The 6,000-nt window shown below is 33.3% G+C and overlaps 1 protein-coding gene across 1 annotated transcript in view; it reads right to left on the reverse strand.

Annotated features, from left to right (window-relative positions):
- LOC6642867 overlaps positions 1 to 5,696 on the reverse strand; it is a 28,377-nt gene extending 22,681 nt beyond the window's left edge. Inside the window, exon 1 of the mRNA XM_002065427.4 lies at positions 5,627 to 5,696. The gene's annotated coding sequence lies outside the window, so the exon portion shown is untranslated. The remainder of the gene's footprint in view (positions 1 to 5,626) is intronic.
- Between the last annotated feature and the right edge of the window lie 304 nt (positions 5,697 to 6,000).

Below are 6,000 nucleotides of genomic sequence, written 5' to 3' on the forward strand. Positions count from 1 at the left end.
CCAACCAATATTAGATACATTTCTCAGCAATATAATAATTAATCTAATGAATTTTTCAAAATTTCATAGAGTTTATATTGTAGTTTACATCACTTTTTCAGTAAATATATATTTTATTGTCACATTTAGTATATAATTTACTTTATAATTCCAGTATTTACTGTGGCAAATCATAATTTACCACGAGATTCTATGATGATAATCAGATTGTGGTTGAATTAAACCTATCGAGTACCTCTTCTTCAACGATGATGCATAGAAATTTAAACGGAAATATTTTCAACCTAACATTGTAAATAACTAAAGTGTTTGTAAGCTGCTTATTTCACTCATTAAACAATGAAAGTTTTCTAGTATTAATTTTTTCCCTTACCTTTGTGTGGTTTTTTGCCACAAACTTACAGCATTTTGTTTCAAAAGAGTATTTGATGGTAACAAAATGGTGCTCTATGCTGGATGCATTAACAATGCGAAAAAAGTACGCATACGCAACGTTGTCCTCGCTAAAGCAAACCCAAACCAAATCAAGCCCAACAGATATCGTATTTTCCACTAACCAAATATTTGCATAATTTGGCAATGCTCACTTAGATTTTGATGCCATTTCTTTTGGCACATTTGTGGTGTGCGTTAGGGAAAAATAAGAGAAAAACTATTATGCAAATTTTTACTTAAAATGTTGAAAAAAAAAAATATATATATATATGTAAAAGTATTCACAGGCAGCATTTGGTGACTTGCAGGCAAAACTGCAAGCCAGTCTCTAGTCCGATTGGTCGAACCCACTTATTTCAAGGTGTTGCCAAGCATTTAGCTGTAAAAAGTGCGCTATTTTTTTTTTCTTCTTCTTTTGCTGGCCAGGTCCTTGGCCAGAACACGCAGCTCTCTCACCTCCCATTTTCACCATCTCTTTTGTAAGGCTTTTGGCTCAGTTTGTCTGGCTGCCTTTTCCCTTGGCTGTTTGTTGGTTTTCATGTGGCTTAAATCGTTGCCATTTTCACAGACGCCTGCCTGCCTGCCTTTTTCTTCCTGTATTTGTGGTTGTTGCTTTTATCCTGGCTCCTGTCGTTAGGCTACTTAGTTTTTAGTCGCCCGCACTTTTGCTTCGTTTAATTTTTATGGCTTTGTAATTAAAAAAAATTATGACCAAGTATGTAACATCCAGAAGACGGGGTAGAGACACAAAAAGCCGCCGGTCTAAAAACAAAAAAAAAAAAAAGAAAAGCCTGGACTAGTTTTCACTGGCAACCAAAACAACAGGGAAAAGTGCCAACCAACCAACCGGCATCTGTTTAAGCTTCTTTTTTACGGTTTCCAAAGTTAGTAGACTTTTTTATATGTGCTCTAATTGAAATATGCACGTGTTGCTCTTGAGTTTGGTCTTTTCCCCCCCAAATGAGAGAACATGGCAAAGAAGTGAAGCTTAACATTAAACCAAGGAGGACCAGGAAACGACTCTAAAGTGAATATCCCAGAGCTTAGTATGGCTAAACATGGCTCTTGTTGGCCGCATGTGCTCTAGAGAGATTTAAAGTTTAATTTCATAAAACTTGCAACTAAAAAAAACCAATTAAACTCAACTAATAAAATCTTTACAAGTCACAACTATAGCTTAATGAGAAAATTTAATTTATTAGCTCAAAAACAGTAAAAGAAATATATTTTTTACCAAAAGTAAACCAAATAAAACTCACAATTAATCTAGCCAAGAATGCGACTTTCGAATAAAAAATAGAAGCAGGTGAAACTAACAATAAGATTAAAAAAATAAATATTTAGATTCTAATTAATTAAGTCCAAAGGCAGAAATTGTGAAATTTCTTTTCTAATTGATTATAATTGAAAATGAGTTATGTCTTCTTTGCTTTTATATTGCATTTCTAACTTTATTCTTAATAAATTCCTGGATTGAAACCCTAAAATTCTCATCCATTTGTAGCCCAAGTCTTAATATTTTTTACTCCCTAAAAAGCTTTCTTTATTGCATACAATATTTAAAATCTAAAGTACTTGTGATATTATTTAGTTAGTCTTGAGTTCATCTTCTACCAATTTAGATAATTTCTCTGATGCATTCACCTGGCACTTGGTCTCGCTTAGCAGCGTTGGACCAGTTTCCGGCAATGCCAGGGTAAATCCGACCCACTTAATCTTGTCTGTGACCTGGACCAAAGCATATTTAGGTGTCGGCTTTGAAAGCTCTGAAGGTGTCTCCATTTCTGGTTAAGGTAGATTGATGTGCTCTCTACTTGGCGCGGCTTGGCTTGGCTTGGCAGGCAGGCAGTGTGACAGGATGACAGGGTGACAACATACCGTGCGACGACAGCAAATTATGTCAAATGTCCTTGTTGTCGTCGTCGTCGGGCTAAATGTAACAGTGTAATATAACATTTTTGGGTTAACGTGGGGTTAAGTGGGGACTAAGTGTTGACCAGCAAACAGACAGACAGATGAATGGAACATATATGGAACAACAAGTGGACAATAGAGAAATTAAAGAGAAATCTGCCGCCGGGGTTCTTTGTTTACTCTGCTAATGCATATGACAAAGGAAAAATGAAAATACAATCCTGATATGGGTCCATATAGAACATATGTACATATGTATAGGAATATTAAAGATTTACATTTTTTTGCTTTGGGGTGTGCTGTTTTACCTGCTGCTGCTGAGTCTTTGACTGTCACTTTACATTTGTGTCTGCAGAGGAAATGCACAAAAAAGCAAAAAGGAAAAACTCATACACCCACGTCACACACACACACGCACACACACACCTGAGACATAGCAAAGAAATAGAAAAACCTAAGCGAATTTCTGTCTTTTGGGCCACTTTCCGTGAAAATTCTCTTGGAAGTGCAAAGACATTTTGAGTTAGTTGGATTGTTAAACAAATGTCATGTCTTTTATTTTTCCTGTTTTCCTCTTTTTTTCTCGTTTTAGATTTGACAGTGGCATTAAAGGGGTGCAAAGTATAAGAGCATAAATTGTCATAAATTATATAGAAAGACATATGATTGCAAAAGTTCTATGAAAGTTCTATAAAAATACTGTCCATTATTTTTTTTTTTTTATTTCTACTCTCAGTTCTCTATTCTTTCCTTTTGGGTTTGAACTTTGATTAATTTATATTTATGACTTGTCATCATGAGCATAATATTTTTTGGTTTGTTGCTATTTTAGTTAATCTAATTGGCAAATACTAAAAAGAAAAAAAATGATTCATGATGTCATTAAACTGATTTTCTGCTTTTAATTTCCTTTAAATGCTGTAAAAATACACTTGACACAATGTGAACATTATGACAATATTTTTTTATTCAAAAATACAATTTATAACATTTTTAATGACCAACTTAATTGACGAGCCACTATAAGAAGAGTGATAATTTAAATATTATTTAAGTGTGTATTAAATACATAAGACCAATTTCTAATATACAGTGGTGGCAGGGGTTTTGGGATAGTTTTCAGTCCATTTTGATTTTATGCGAATTTTAAATAATTTTATTGAACAGATTGCTCGTTATTGATAAATTTGGGATGGTCATTGTATTTATATATTCCTATTTACACCTCATGTTATTGTTAAACTCTTATACAATTTGCTTATTGTCCTTCTAGGACAGATTGCAAATAAATATAGAACAAAAAATTGTATTTATATGAATTTTGTAAAAATTACTTTAGTATTATGTTTTTCTGTAGCATTCTAGTGCAAAGATCTCAAATTTGGACCTAGCAATTCAGACAGGGCATAATTTCTAAGATTTTAAATATTGACAAAACACATTTAAACCAGTAAAGAAAGTTGAAGGTCTAGTTAAACTAAAAAAAGACAGTATACCACAAATTTTAGCCTCAAATTGATATGGCGAATTAAAAATATTAATTTTGTGTGCAATTTATGGGTCTTTAATTTGACCCAGTTTTACGTTATTATTTAATTAAAAAGTATTATTTTTCTTAAACTGCAAACAAAAGTAAATAACTTTCCAGTGGAATGAGATACTTTTCATCTATATCATATTACAATTAGATAGACTAATTTGCATGGCACAAACAGGTGTTTGTTCATTCCCTCTTTTTCCTTCTTATACCGCTGTTTAAGTAAAAAGAGACGATGACCTTAACCCAAAGGCAGGAGGACGCAGCTATAATTTCCCCTTTTGCCTGGTAAATAGCCCATCTAATTTTTAACCAATAAAACATAATATATACATATATAAAGCATGAATATATTATAACCAGAATTATTGGACTGGTGGCTAGTTGATTAAAACGAAGTCCCTGCACTAAGAGAGTGGGCAAGTAGCTAGAATCTGGAATTTCCAGCTTTTTGCCATTGCTTTTTAGTAGCAATGTTGTTTTAATTTAGTTGTAATCGCCTACTAGTTTTAGAGATGGTCATGTTTTTTTATCCAGATGATTCAGACAAACTTATCACGTTTAAGATAATCAAAAGATTTGTTAACGTCAAAGCAGCTTCCGCAGAAAAAACAATTAACACATACAAATATATCTTTGTTTTTCTACTTCTTTGTCTTTTTTCCCCTAATAGTTATGCCATCGCATACGCCATATGTCATGTAAATATATAAATAAATATCTAACAATAAGTAGAAAAGGCCATACCATTCACAAAAAATTTTAAAAAAATTTTAATTACTGCCCATAATTCTGAATACTTTATTATATATAATATAACCCATTTTGTATGTTCCATTATCCTGTTGAATATTTAAATTCTATGATTGTATATAATTATTATAAAGTATATATAATATATAGTTTTCAGTGTCACAAAAATAAAACATATATGTATGTATAAATAGTTCGCTTTCTTCACTTAGCTGCTTTGCCTTAATATATATGGTTAAGGTCTTTGTAGTTAATAAGTAGATTACAAATAAATATGCCTTATCAGCACTGCACGTTTTCAATTCTCTTCATATATATGTACGTATTTCATTTGAAATATTATTTTGTTGAATTGCAAAATCTGATAGGCTCATCTTTAGACGAGAGCTCTTGCTCTTTTTCTTTCCACTTTTATAGATTTCATTCTTATCACAATTTTGTTATTTATACAACTTTCAGTTGTTGAACTTTTGAACTGATCTTATCACATACAGACTGATTATTACACGTATGCATAGAAAAAATTCTTTATTAATTTCAACGCACATGTTTAATTTTAGGTTATTTCCATTGAAATGTTCACTTTATTGCAGATTTCACTTCATCGTTATTAACCTTTTTGCTTGTTTATCGTAGCCTACTTTTGAGCGAAAAAAAATGCAAATATCTAAATGTAATTAGATTTTTGTTCCTCGTATTGAAATGTGCACAGTTAAAGCAAATGCAAGGCTTTTAATGAGTTGCAAGTTCACTTCCGGTAAATTAGACACACAAAGACGAGAGCGAGTGAGAGAGAGAGACAGAAGGCAAAGGGCAAAAGGGTGGGCCAACACTTTCAAGTGTGTTCACTGGCGATAAAGTTGTGTTAACGGTTTTTTAGCTGATCAAAAATGTGACGGCGCAACAGGATAAACCACACTCACACACTCACACACACTCAATGCTAAAGTGCAAACGTGAAATGACTAAACAAGAAATTATCCTTACTTCCGGTTTTGATAGAGACGCGTCGTTTCAAACGGCGGCAACGACAATTCTCAACTTGAACCTTTTCAGAGGCTACGTCCGTTGCCTGCAAAGCGGCAAATACGAATGAGATGAAATTCTGTTCAGTTGCTTCTGCTGATGCTGCTGCTGATGCTGTTGTCGGTTTTGTAGTTCGTCGTGAAATCAGCTCGTTTCCTTTTCCGAATGTGAGATAGCTATAAGCTCGGAACATCGGACATCTTCCTCCACTGAATGGAGGCTATTCGCTGCCGTCTATCATGAATGAAAATTGTCGCGCGTATATCATACGGATGCCAAATGCAAGACATTGTCCACTAAACACACATGGACAGCTTGAATTCCCAATGGCTGTC

This window comes from Drosophila willistoni (genome assembly GCF_018902025.1).
Source record: "Drosophila willistoni isolate 14030-0811.24 chromosome 2R unlocalized genomic scaffold, UCI_dwil_1.1 Seg167, whole genome shotgun sequence".
Lineage (NCBI taxonomy): Eukaryota > Metazoa > Arthropoda > Insecta > Diptera > Drosophilidae > Drosophila > Drosophila willistoni.